The sequence below is a fragment of the Vicugna pacos genome, chromosome 31, assembly GCF_048564905.1.
Source record: "Vicugna pacos chromosome 31, VicPac4, whole genome shotgun sequence".
NCBI classification, from domain to species: domain Eukaryota; kingdom Metazoa; phylum Chordata; class Mammalia; order Artiodactyla; family Camelidae; genus Vicugna; species Vicugna pacos.
In genome coordinates, this window is record NC_133017.1 from 24,212,026 (window position 1) to 24,224,213 (window position 12,188).

A 12,188-nucleotide genomic window follows, 5' to 3' on the forward strand; every position below is an offset into this window, starting at 1 on the left:
TGGTGGCTGGACTGAATGGTAAGAGTCTAGTTTTATAAGAATCCACCAAAATGTCTTCCAATGTGGCTGTACCATTTTGCCTTCCCACAGGCAATGGAAGAGAGTTTCTGTTGCTCTACTTTCTTGCCAGCATTTGGTGTGGTCAGTGTTCAGATTTCGGCTATTCAAACGAGTGTGTGGTGTTACCTCTTCGTTGTTTTAATTTGCATTTCCATGATGAAGTGTGATGTGGAGCATCTTTTCATGTCCTTATTTGCCATCTGTGTATCTTCTTTGGTGAGGTGTCTGTTAAGGTCTTTGGCTCAGTTTTTAACCAAATTCTTTATTTTCTTATTGTTGAGTTTGAAGAGTTTGTGTCTTTTAGATAACATTCTTTTTTCAGTTGTGTCTTCTGCAGATATTTTCTCAGTCTGTGGCTTGTCTTCTCATTCTCTTGACTTTGTCTTTCGCAGTGCATACGTTTTGGTTTTAATCAAGTCCAGTTACCCATTATTTGCTTCATGGATTATGCCTTGATGTTGTATTTATACATTGAATTTATAGATCAAATTGGGAAGAACTGATATCTTAACCATTCTGAGGCATCCTATCCATGAACGTGGACTGTCTCCACTTACTTAGTTCTTTTTTGCTTTTGTTCATACATTTTGTAGTTTTCTGTGTATGAGTCGTGTACATATTTGATTAGATTGGTATTACTTTGAAGAAATTAGTATCTGTTAGCTCAGTGAAGAAGAAGGAGAGTAGAAGTTATTTTACTTTCACTTATTCCTTTTTGGATGCACTTCCTTTTCTTTATGTGGATCTATATAATTTTCCTTCCCTCTAAAGAACTTTATTATTACTATTTTTTAAAATATTTCTTGCAAGGCAGGTCTCTTGGCAACAGATTTTCTCAGTTTTTGTTTGTCTGATAAAGGTTTTGTTTTCCTTCACTTTTAAAGGATAATTTTGCAGGTACAGGATTCTTGGTTTGGTGGTGTTTTTCTCTCCACACTATAAGTATTTCTCTTCACTCTCTCCTTGCTTGCATGGTTTTTGAGGAGATGTCGGGTGTAATTTTTGTCTTTGTTCTTTTGTGGGTGAGATTTTTTTCCTCTGGCTTCTGTCAGAATTTATCTTTGACTTTTCTGTAGTTTGAAAATGCTGTGCCAAGGTGGGTTTTGTTTGTTTGTTGGTTGGTTTTTTATTCATCTTTTTGCATTGTGTCCTTGGTGTTCTCGGTGTTCTCTGAGCTTCCTGGGTCTGTGGTTAGTGTCTGACGTGCGTTTGAGGAGATTCTCAGGCATTCCTGGTTCAGATGTTTCTTGTTCTTCCTGCCTTTCTCCTCCTTTTGGTATTCCTGATATGCACGTATTACACTTTCTGTGCTTGCCCCGCAGTTCTCAGTGTTGGGGTTTTTATCTTTAAATTTTCTTTCAGTCTTTGTTCCCTTTCTCGGTTTTGGAAGTTTCTGTTGTGGCAGCCTCAAGCTCAGAGTCTCCCCAGCTCCGTGCCGCCTGCTGAGAAGCCCGTCGAAGCTGCCGTTCATTTCTGTTGCAGTGTTTTAATCTCTAGCATCTCTTGTTTCTTTCTCAGGGCGTCCATCTCTGCTTGCATTGCCGGTCTGTCCTTGCGTGCCATCTGCTTTACTCATTAGCGCCCTTACCCTATTAGGCGTCGTCATTTCAAGTTCACGGTCTGCAATTCCAGCATCCCTGCTACGTCTGTGTCCGTAAATTGTGTATTGGTGGCTAGGTGTGCCTTTTACCGCTCACTTGATATCCCCGCATGGTGATGTGCTGGATCAGGGACCCTCCGTAGATAGGCCTTCAGTGATGTGGCGAGGTGGCGGGAGGGGAGGTGTTCTGCGGTGATGCTGTGATTAGGTCTCAGGCTTGGCGTGAGCCTGTGCCTCTGAGCTGTGAGCTTCGCGAGTGTTTCTCCGGTTGTTTCCTGCCCCCTTAGGTGGGGCTGGATGGCCAGAGCGGGCTGGAGTCGGGTGTCCCTTCCTCCAGGTCAGTTAGGCGCTGCTTGGTTAGTTTCCCCGAAGGCAGGCCTTGCTGGGAACAGAAGTCTCTGGTATTTCAAAGCAGCTCCTCTTCCCCATCCCCCGCCAGCAGGCGGAGGGGGTTTTGCTCCAGTATTTACCCCGAGAAGCCGGTGAGGCTCTTGGAGGTAACTCGCACAGAACTGCTGGGTACCCTGGAGTCTGACCCTCAGCGGTGCTCCCGCCCAGCCTCCGGCAGTTCAGCAGCTGCGTTCCAGGTCTTCCTGCCCTGGCCGTGGTTTGCGCTGCTCGCGCGTCTCAGCCCTGGCGTGCTGTGGTTCTCTGTACCCGCCTGCTTTTCAGTCTCGGGGGCAGCAGTTTGCCCTGTGCCTTCCCCTCTGCTCTCTTCCCGATCCTAGAAGAGCTGTTGATTCAGTCTGTTCAGCTTTTCACTTGTTAGGACAGAGTGGCAGCCTCTCGGCTCCTTCCACGTGGAACTGCGAACTGCAGGTCTGTATAGCTCCGTATAGACTGAAATTTTAAATTTAATTGAATTAAAAGGTAGTTTCAGATCCAGGATGAAGTCTAAGCTGAAAGTGCTTAAGAACTAGTGTTGCTGTTAAGGCCTGAGAAGCTGTGCTCCTGAGCTTTGCTTGCGTCTCTGCCACTCGGAACCTGGGCTGGACGTTCCCTGTGACGGTTAGGGCTACCCGTTACGCCCTCGCCAGTCACGATCGCATTCCTTGAGAACGGAGTAGCCTGAAGCTGGACCCGCCTGGTACCATTTATAATGTATCGTGTAGTACGTACCAAGCATCAGTTAGGATTCTCTCGGTTTCATGTTACAGAAAAATGGATTCCAAGTGTACTTAACCTTATAATGTTGTCAGAATTGTTCTAGTTGAGTGATTCTGGACTGTTGTGAAGCTCCTTTGGCTTCGCTCTTTTCTGTCTGCCAGCTTCATTCCCAGCTTGGTAGCCTGAAGCTTCAGTAGTTCAGGGCCTCCCACCCACGGATGACCACGTTGAAAGGAGGAGAACCCTTTTGCCCAAATTCAGGTTGGAGCCCTCGGATTGACCTTGGTTTGATTCTTGGGGGAAGAAAGTGTGCTCGTTAGCTCAAGCTAGCCAGAACTGACCCATGGGTGTGGGAGTGGGTTTAACTTCTTTCAGAGGACATGGAATGGGGGGTGAGGGATGGGGGCGGGCTAGAGGCCGACACCAGAACAAATGTAAGGCTGCCTTCAGGAAGTGGCAAGAAGGTGGTAGATGCTAAGTAAACAGCCAGGGTTCATGAATTTTAAAATTCCTGCTATGAACTGTCTTCTATTACGGTCCAACTATAAAGAAAAACAGGGATTCCTTTAATTTATTCATTCATTTCTTCATCTGATTTCTTGGAGGGGAGCCTGTTGTGGGCTAGGCACTGTTCTAGGGTCTGGGGATGCAGCCGTAAGAAAGACTGAAGTCACCTGTTCTTGTGGAGCCCCAAGGCCATGGGGGTGGGGGAGGCAGTTAAAAACACGAGTTAAATATGTACTGTGTCCAGTAAGTGCTCTGCATGCAAATTAAACGGGGCAGGAAGAAGGAGTTGTTGTGGCTGGTGTGGAGGATGCTGTTCCATGCGTGGTGGAGAGGGAAGGCCTCAGTGAGGAGATGAATGAGTAGAGAGTCTTGGAGAAGTGAGCTAGTGAGCCTTAGGGGTGTCTGTGGAGGAGTGTTTCAGGCAGAGGGTGAAGCAAGAACAGAGCCTGGAGGCAACGTCATACTGTGCAAGATAATGGGAGAGCAAGAAGGTTAATGTCTGGAGCAGGGTGAATGAGAGGAAGAGAGCTAGGAGGTGACGTCACAGAGGTAGGAGTCCAAGTCATGCAGAGCCCAAGTGACGTAGACTTTTTGCTTCTACTCTGAGTGAAAAGAGACTCTGGGGTGTTTTAAGCTAAGGAGTGACCTGATATGACTGAAGCTTTAAAAGGCTTGCTCTGGCTGTGTGTTGAGAACAGGCTGTTCCAGAACTTCTGCCTTTTGAGCCTCAGCAGTTAAGGTTGTACTTGGACCAGTGTAGTCGTGGTGGAGGTAGTGAAAAATTGTTGGATTCTACATATATTTATATTTTGAAGGGGGAGGCAGGGATTTATTGATGAAAAGGAGGGGGTATGAGGGAGAAGAGTCAAGGTTGACTCTGTTTTGATCTGAACAATCGAAGGATGGAGTCCCCATCAAGTGACAAGCGGAAGAATGCAGGAGGAGCATGTTCTGGGGGAGGAACTTTAGTAGTTGGGGGAGGGGAGTGTTTACGGTGCTCGAGATGCATATCAGACATTCAACTGGATGTTTCTAGTCGGCAGTTGGACTTAGGAGTCTGTAGTTCAGGGTAGAGGTCTGGGCTTGAGGTAAGAATTTTGATAGCATTGGTACACAGGTGGTGTTTAAACCTCTGAGTAAATGAAATAAGAACAAGCAAAATAGTCCAGAAGATGGTGAAAAAACAGAGAGGGAGGTGGAAGGAGAAGGAAAAGAACTAATGGGCTCTCCCCAAGTGCAGTGGTCGAAATAAATTCAGATTTATTACCTATCGTAGTCAATGTCAGTGTATTAAATTCTTTAGAAGACAAACAGTAGCTGGCTTAAGAAAAGTTATCACTAAGCTGCTGTAAGAAACACTTAAAACATAACGATATAGGTTGAAAGCTGAAGAGAAGAAAAAAGATATTCCAGTCCAATACTGACTAAAAGAAAGCTCATATAAATATATTGATGTCAAATGAAATAGACGTTGAAGCCAAGTTGTATTAGAAATAGTTATCAGAGATAAAGAGAGTCAGTACATCACAATAAAAGGTTCAGTTCTCCAGGTGGGTATAATTCTCAATTTTTATGCTGTTAGAAACAGCCTCAAAATACACAGTGTGAAAATTGACATCTTTTATGAATTGTAAAATTTCTACTTTTATGAAAAGTAGAAAAAACGTTTCTCCTTTTATGAATCGATGTTTTATGATTTTCATTCTTTTTTAGAGGTCTTCTGAAGAACAGAAAATTTGCTTTAGAAAAGAAAATTAAAACTCATTTTCTCTTTCTAGTTACTGTATGGTTCATTGGACTTTTTTATGAATCTAAGATGCTGTAGATTCTTATATCACTGTATCTTTATATAGGAAATTTCATCTTCCTAGATTTTATTAATCTTTATTCCCAACTATGCTAAGAAAAACTAAAATAAGAAAAAATAGAAGAATGAAGGAATTGTCTAGAAAGATGTCAATGTTCCTGCATTGTCTTTGAGTCTTTATTGCATTGCCTCAAGAGTTGCACATATTTTAAGAAAATACAAATGAAGTCTGGAGGTGCCCTCTTTTAGTTTTCATTGAACACAGTTGAGAATTTAGAATTTTTCATTTTCTGCCCATAATGGTTAATAGTAGGAAGGTTGACAGAGGAAGACATTTCGCAGTTGTTAGATGGATAAAATAATGGTCAAAGCAGACAGTGGGACTCTAGGGCCTCATTACAATGGTGAATTGATCATATGAGTGAAATCTTAGACTGTGGGTCATCAGATGACAGTATCCTAGTTGAATTTTCTTGAACTCAAGAATTGATCAGCGAAGAGTATATTTCTGTGGTTTCTATAAAGGAAATACGGGCTTTGCATCAAGTTAGTCATTAGGCAGGAAGGGCTGCATTATGTGGGATTTTGTGACAAGAAGTTAGACTGTCCTATTTTGCCAGAAGGATGTGTGACAATATTCTTGAATTTCATATAATGTTGCACGCGAACATTTACTTGATGCAGCTCGCACTTGAAGAGTGTTGACGGCAGCAGGTGTGTGTACAAAGGTGATAGGGAGAGAACATGTAATAGAGAAAAGAAAACAAGTCATTGGCTTGATCATTCTGATGGATGTTTATAAATCTGCAAATGAATGTATTTTTACAGTCAGGGAACAAAGGATATGGCTGTCCTCAACAGGTTTATAAGCCATTGAGTTCCAGAAGCACTCCATTTCCACTGTCCCAAGTTCAAGAATAAGTAGAAGTGATGGTCTTGTAGTAGAGATATATTTGAAATCTGGAAACAGATTTTATAAAACTGTATGTCCCTGGTTCGTGCATGTCAGTTGACCAGTTTTATTCAAATGATAGAGCCCTTTCATGTGTGTTTGTGTGTGTGTGTGTAAATGTGAGTGTATATGTATATACACAGTGTGTATTTGTAAGTATGTGTGTATATAATACACATATGTGCACATACCAGGAAAATATAAAAATATGGGGTTTCTGTATTTCAATTTTGACTACAGTTTTCAACTAATTTGCTTTTTTACTATCCTTTTATTTTTCTGTGAATTATTTATATAATGACCTAAATATTAAATAAAAGAGTCTATTGACTCGGCTGACAAAGGGAGTTGATTATTTTTCCTGGCCTGCTGAGGGTTAATGTAACACACCTGTGTGGATCACTGCCCCCAGCAGTTGACTGTGCACCCCTTTCAAGCACACATGGAATAATCATGAAAATTAACCATCTGCTTGGCTGTAAAACCTCCACGGATTTCAAAGGCCGAGTTCTGTGACTACAGGCAGCTAAGACACAAGCCATTTACAAAAGGTAATTAGAAGAAGTCCCCTACATTGAGAAACTTTAAATAACTTCTGAGTAACTTACAGCTCAACAAAGGAAGTATAATGGAGAGTGGAACATACTCAGAATTAAATTCTAACAAAATACTTTAAAAGTTGTGTAATATAGTTAAGATTGTACTTTAAGAAAGAATAAACGCTCAGGATGAATAAACTAAGAATCCAACTTAAAAAATGACAGAAGTAACTACAGAATAAACCCAGATAGGGTAGGAGGAAGGAGATGAAGATGAACATAAGCTTATGATGTGGAAAACACACAGTAAGTAGTGAGGATGGTAAAGTCCGAAGCCGGTTCTTTGAAAGTCAAGCTTCTGGAGGGGAAAGCGCCACGGCTCTCATGAGTTCAGGGCCTGCCGTTTGCCCAGGAGGCCACAATTAGGGATGTATTTAAGCCCCAGCCATGTAGGATGATCCACTTCTCTGCCACCATGCCTTGAAATTCATCTGCATTAAACTTAGTAAATCCTCACTTCCTGGGGATATGGGTCTTCTGGGGCCAGCGAACTTGAACTTGGCCCTGCATCGGACCTCGGTCACATGCTCCTTGTTCTGCGGCTGGTGTGGGTGGACACGATGACTTGGCCAGTGTGGCCCCTGGGCCCTGTGTGCTGGGACTTTCCAGAGGCACCCTGCATACCTGTCTGGAGCCTAGACTGGGGACAGCATGAAGTTCGCCGTGAACGTCCACTGGAAAGGGCTGTCTCCAGGGCCCCTTAGGGCAGTCCACACAAGCAGCAGGCTGCGGGCACTACTGAGGGGGCTCCTGTCTGCAGCCACTGCACGCCGGCCTCCTCGGGGAAAAGAGCATGGCGGGCTTAATTGGCTGCAGGAGGAGTATTTTTAACATAAACTTTTAAATTGAATTACAATGAACATATGGAAGATTACACAGACCATAAGCGTGTAATAAATTTCTACAGAATGAACTCAACCTGTGCAGTCACCGCCCACGTTAAGAAGTGAACACTGCCCTTACCGGCACACCGCAGCGCATCCTCACGCCTCGTCCTCTCGTTAACCGTCTCTCACCCAAAAGATGCTGGGTGTTTCTCTGATTTTTATTACCAAGTACTAATTTTGCCTGTTTTCAAACTTTGTGGAACTGGCATTATCCAGCACGTGGTCCTCTGAGGCTGGCTTCCACTCAGCGGGTTTGCGGGGTTCAGTACGTGCTGGTCACCTAGGAATGGCGCGATCACATTTGGGAGTATTTCACAGTTCGTTACACTGTTGGTGGGTATTTGAGGTGTTGCTGGTTTCAGCTATTCTGAATAATACTTCTGTGAATGTGCTAGTGCATTTTTTTTTTTATCGAGTTATAGTCAGTTTACAGTGTTGTGTCAATTTCTGGTGTACAGCACGATGCTTCAGTCACACCTGAACACACACATACTCATTTTCATATTCTTTTTCACCGTGAGCTACTACAAGATACTGAATGTATTTCCCTGTGCTGTACAGTAGAAACTTGTTTCTCTATTTTATATGTGTTGTGTATGTTTTTTTAGTTGCACGTCATGCATTTAGATGCACGTCATGCATGTGTGCACTTGGGGTGGGACTGCTTTCCAAAGTGATTTTTACCCCCAGCAGCATTAAATCAGAGTTTTGGTTGCTCTGTACCTTCACTAACACTTGAACTCTGTATTGCTTATAAAACTGTGTTTTTAGTTTATGTTTGCTTGTTGGTTAATTATGTCGTGTTCCTTTTCCTCTCTTCATTAGCCGGTGTGATGCCCTCTTTTGTGAATTGTCTGTATCGCTTGCCTTGTATTGCATAGTTGGCTCTTTTATCTTCCCGACTTACAGCCCTTTGTACGCACAGGACACGTGTATTTCAGTTACCTTTTCCCGCTCTTTCACTTCCGTATTCCCTCGCCTAATGACATCTTTTGAGGAACAGAAGATTTTAATTTTAGGAAAATCTAGTGTTTTCCTTTTAGAAGTATTTGGGGAAATCTTTAAAAAATCTTTGTACTAATGTCTTGAAGATATCTTTGGATGTTTTCACTTAGAAGTTATTGTTGGACCTTTGACATTTAAGCAGTGATTCACCATTAATTGATTTGTGTGTGTTTGTGATATGAAGGATCAAGAACTGTTTTGTCCCATGTGAACCTCCAGTGGCCCCGTTCCCAGGTACTGGCATGTTCCAGCAGCGCCATCTTTGTCGTAAATCAGGCAGGTATTTTCTGGACTTGCTGTTTCGTTCCATTGCTCTGTTTATCTCTGAGCCCATCTGAAGTTCTCTTGACTACTATAGCTTTACAGTGTGTCTTCTTTTAGCATAAACGCTTCGACTTTTTCTTCATTCTTCAGCCTTTTCCTCTTCAAGAGTATCTTGACTGTTAGTAGGTTTTTGCATATTCATTTTGTCAGTTTCTAAAAGCACTGGGGCTTTGATTGGAACCACACCGAATCTATTAATTTGGAGAGAATTTACGTCTTTCAGTATGGAGTCTACCAACATTCCACACAGTACTGCTCCATAAACACGATGTGGTTCTCTGTTTATTTAGGACTGATTTAGTTTAGATTTCGTAGGTTTTTGTGTCAAGATCTTACACATCTTTTAATAGATTTATTCCTTGGCTGTTTGATCTTTTTAATGTTAATATAAATGCTATCTGTTTAAAATTGCACAAATTTCTTACACGACTATATAGAAAGACAGTCGGGTTTTGTATGTTGAACTTGTATCTAGCAACCTTAGTAAATTCACTTATTTTCATGATTTGTAAATTCTTTTGACTATTTTTCATGTATAATTAAGTCATCTGCTAATAATCACAATTTTTATTTTTTTTCTTCTGATCTTTGTAATTAAAAATCTTTCTTATTCCACTGACTAGGATGTCTGTTCCCATCTGTAGAATTTCTTAGATCTCTTAGAGGAAATAATTGACCATTAAAAGTGATGTTAGTGATAGATATTTTATAATTGGTCTTTATCAGATCAAAAAAATTCTTTTATTCCTAGTTTGCTGTGACTTTTTAATTAATAGTGAAGGTTGATTAGAGAGGACACCCAAAGCACAAGTAATAAAAGAGAAAAATTGATGAATTGGACTTTTTTAAAATGAAAACTTCCAGAACCCATCAAGAATCATCAAAAGATATTGTGTGTATTTATGTTTTCAGATTTTCTGTTTCTTTGCCAATTTTAGTAAGTTGTGTTTTCCCAGAAATTTGTGTGTCGTTTTTCAAATTAATTGGGCCAGAGTTGTTAATAATATTCCCTTATTGTTTCATTGTCTGTAAAATCCTTAGTACCAGCCTCCTTTCATTCTTGATTGGAATTTGTGCTTTCTTTGATCCTCCATTATGAGTCTTGCTAAAAGGCCTTTTATTTATTTTAGTTTTTCTCAAAGAGCCAACTACTTTGATCTTTCTCTCTTGCACATGTATTTTCTATTTAAAAAATTATTTTTTACTCTACTTTTTATCTTTTTTTTCTTCTGTTTTGGGTTTTTTTTCCCTCCCTTTTTTCTATTCCTAGTTAGGGATACTTGATAAGGGTATTTGACTGCTTGCTTTATCAGCGCCTGTGAGAGGTCTGTTAAAACCCACTGTGGTTGTCCATGTGTCAGTTTTTGCTTCTTATATTTTATTTAGAGCTTTCTTTTTTGTTTTTTATTTATAATTCTTACGACTTTTTTAATGGATCGTCATGTTTGCTGTTGTAAAGTGACCCTCTGTCTTGAGTCATGTTTCTTGCCCTCGTTCTCCCTTGTCAGAGATTAAGATGACTTTGCAAGTTTTCTTTTGCTTGATACTTGCATGTTGTTTCACTCTTTTTCTTTAGCCATTCTGTGCTCTTGTATTTTAAGACGTATCTCTTGTAAACGGTATCAAGTAAGATTTTCAACTCTCCTTGCATAACCTGTGTGAAGATTTCCCTGTAGTGTTTCTTTTAGCGTGGGCCTGCTGACGTCCGATTGGGTGGGTGTGTGTGCTGAGTGGCTGTGTGAAAGTGTCTTTGTTTCACCATCATTTTTGATGAATAGATTTGATTTGTTTGGAATTCTTGGTGGGCAGTTATTTTCCTTCCTGACTTTAAAGGTGCTCATTTTCTGTCTCACACTGTGGTGTGGATAAAGCTGTATTCCAGGACTTCTCTGCTGGACTGCTTTGCAGCGAATGGGCCATGAATGTTACGAGCAAACCTTGATTCTCTTTAGCTCCTGCTATGGCTTCCAGCAGCTTGGTCTCAGGTTTAACCTGAGTGTGCTTTTCAAAGCATGCTGTGTGGTCGCAGGGTCAGAATGTTGGAAAAGCCCCCATCAGACCTCTGGTTGGTGTGTTAGAGCGCACCCTCATGGTGTCCTGGGACCAGACGACGTGATGGATCCCATGATGCAAGTACAGGGGCCCCTCAGGACCACCTCATCCGGAGTCCGCGTCTGTCCCATCAGCTTCCACTTCTTCACTGCTTTGGCTCCTCCTTCGTCCACTCCCTTCCCCCGTATCACACTACTTTTAGCTACTTTTGTTAACTAATATGTATTATTAGCTAACATGCACTAAGCAACATTTATATTCTCAGCTTACAGTTATATTCTCAGTGTTAAATGACAGTGAGTTGAACCATTACTTCATTAACAAATACATCCTACTAATTTAATGTAGAATTTTTTGGCCCTACTAAAATTTTCTCTGCTAAATTTTTTTCTTTTCATAGAAAAAATTAGTTATGAAGATATTATACCAAACATCCGAAAACATTTAAAGAGTAACATATTGAGAATCCATCACCTAACTTGAGCAACACAGTATTACAAAAAAGATTGAAGTTCTCTGTGTCTGTTGCCAGTCACATCCCTCCCCTCCGCTGAGGTCACCACCAATCGAATTTGGAGTTTATTACTTCCATGCATGTTTTATATCCCTAAGTAGCATTCTTCTTTTAAACACTTACGTAAATGGTTATTATCTTGTGTGTCTTTCTGTAATTGTATATAATTATAAATACGTTATATTTATTTCTATACTTGTATATCTTCCAACATTGTTAAATTTATCCATATTTATACTTTAATTCCTTCGTTTTCATGTTGCACATATAACATTCTGTTGCAAAAATATGTTCCAGTTTTGTTATTAATCCTTTTGTTGAGTGTCTAGGTTATTTCCAAGTGTTTTGCTATTTTTATGTATGTTACATTGAATGTCATTGTACACGCTTCCTTGGGCGTGTGTTTGAGAGATTTCCTAGGGTATGTATACCTAAGAAGTGACGGGTTGTGGGATATGTGTTTGATCAGCTGTAGTTCTCACTCCCTCAGGAAGCGTGTGGGCTCAGAATGTCCCCGCCTCGGCTGATACTCGATATGATGTCCTGTCATGATCAGTTTCTAGTGGGCTAGTAAGAGAGTGAGGAGCTGAGCGTATACCTTCCGTCCTGTAATTCTACTTTGTCTTTTGTTTGTCTGTTTATTTAAATAGGGACCTACCTTGTCTCAGAGAAGTTAATTTTATAAAAAAGAATGTCTTTGTTGAGCCACAGAGTAAACAATCCCTTAAGGAATTCTTTGTGTTGATTTGTATCTGTTCCCAAGTGATGAGTCTG

At 41.0% G+C, this 12,188-nt stretch overlaps 1 protein-coding gene and 1 non-coding gene across 4 annotated transcripts in view; one reads left to right on the top strand and one right to left on the bottom strand.

Annotated features, from left to right (window-relative positions):
* AUH (AU RNA binding methylglutaconyl-CoA hydratase) overlaps positions 1-12,188 on the top strand; it is a 146,205-nt gene that overhangs the window by 36,462 nt on the left and 97,555 nt on the right. The gene's annotated exons all lie outside the window — the stretch shown is intronic.
* On the bottom strand, positions 7,315-7,448 carry LOC140690800 (small nucleolar RNA SNORA70). The gene has a single exon (XR_012066129.1). It is a non-coding gene; the product is annotated as a small nucleolar RNA SNORA70 (small nucleolar RNA).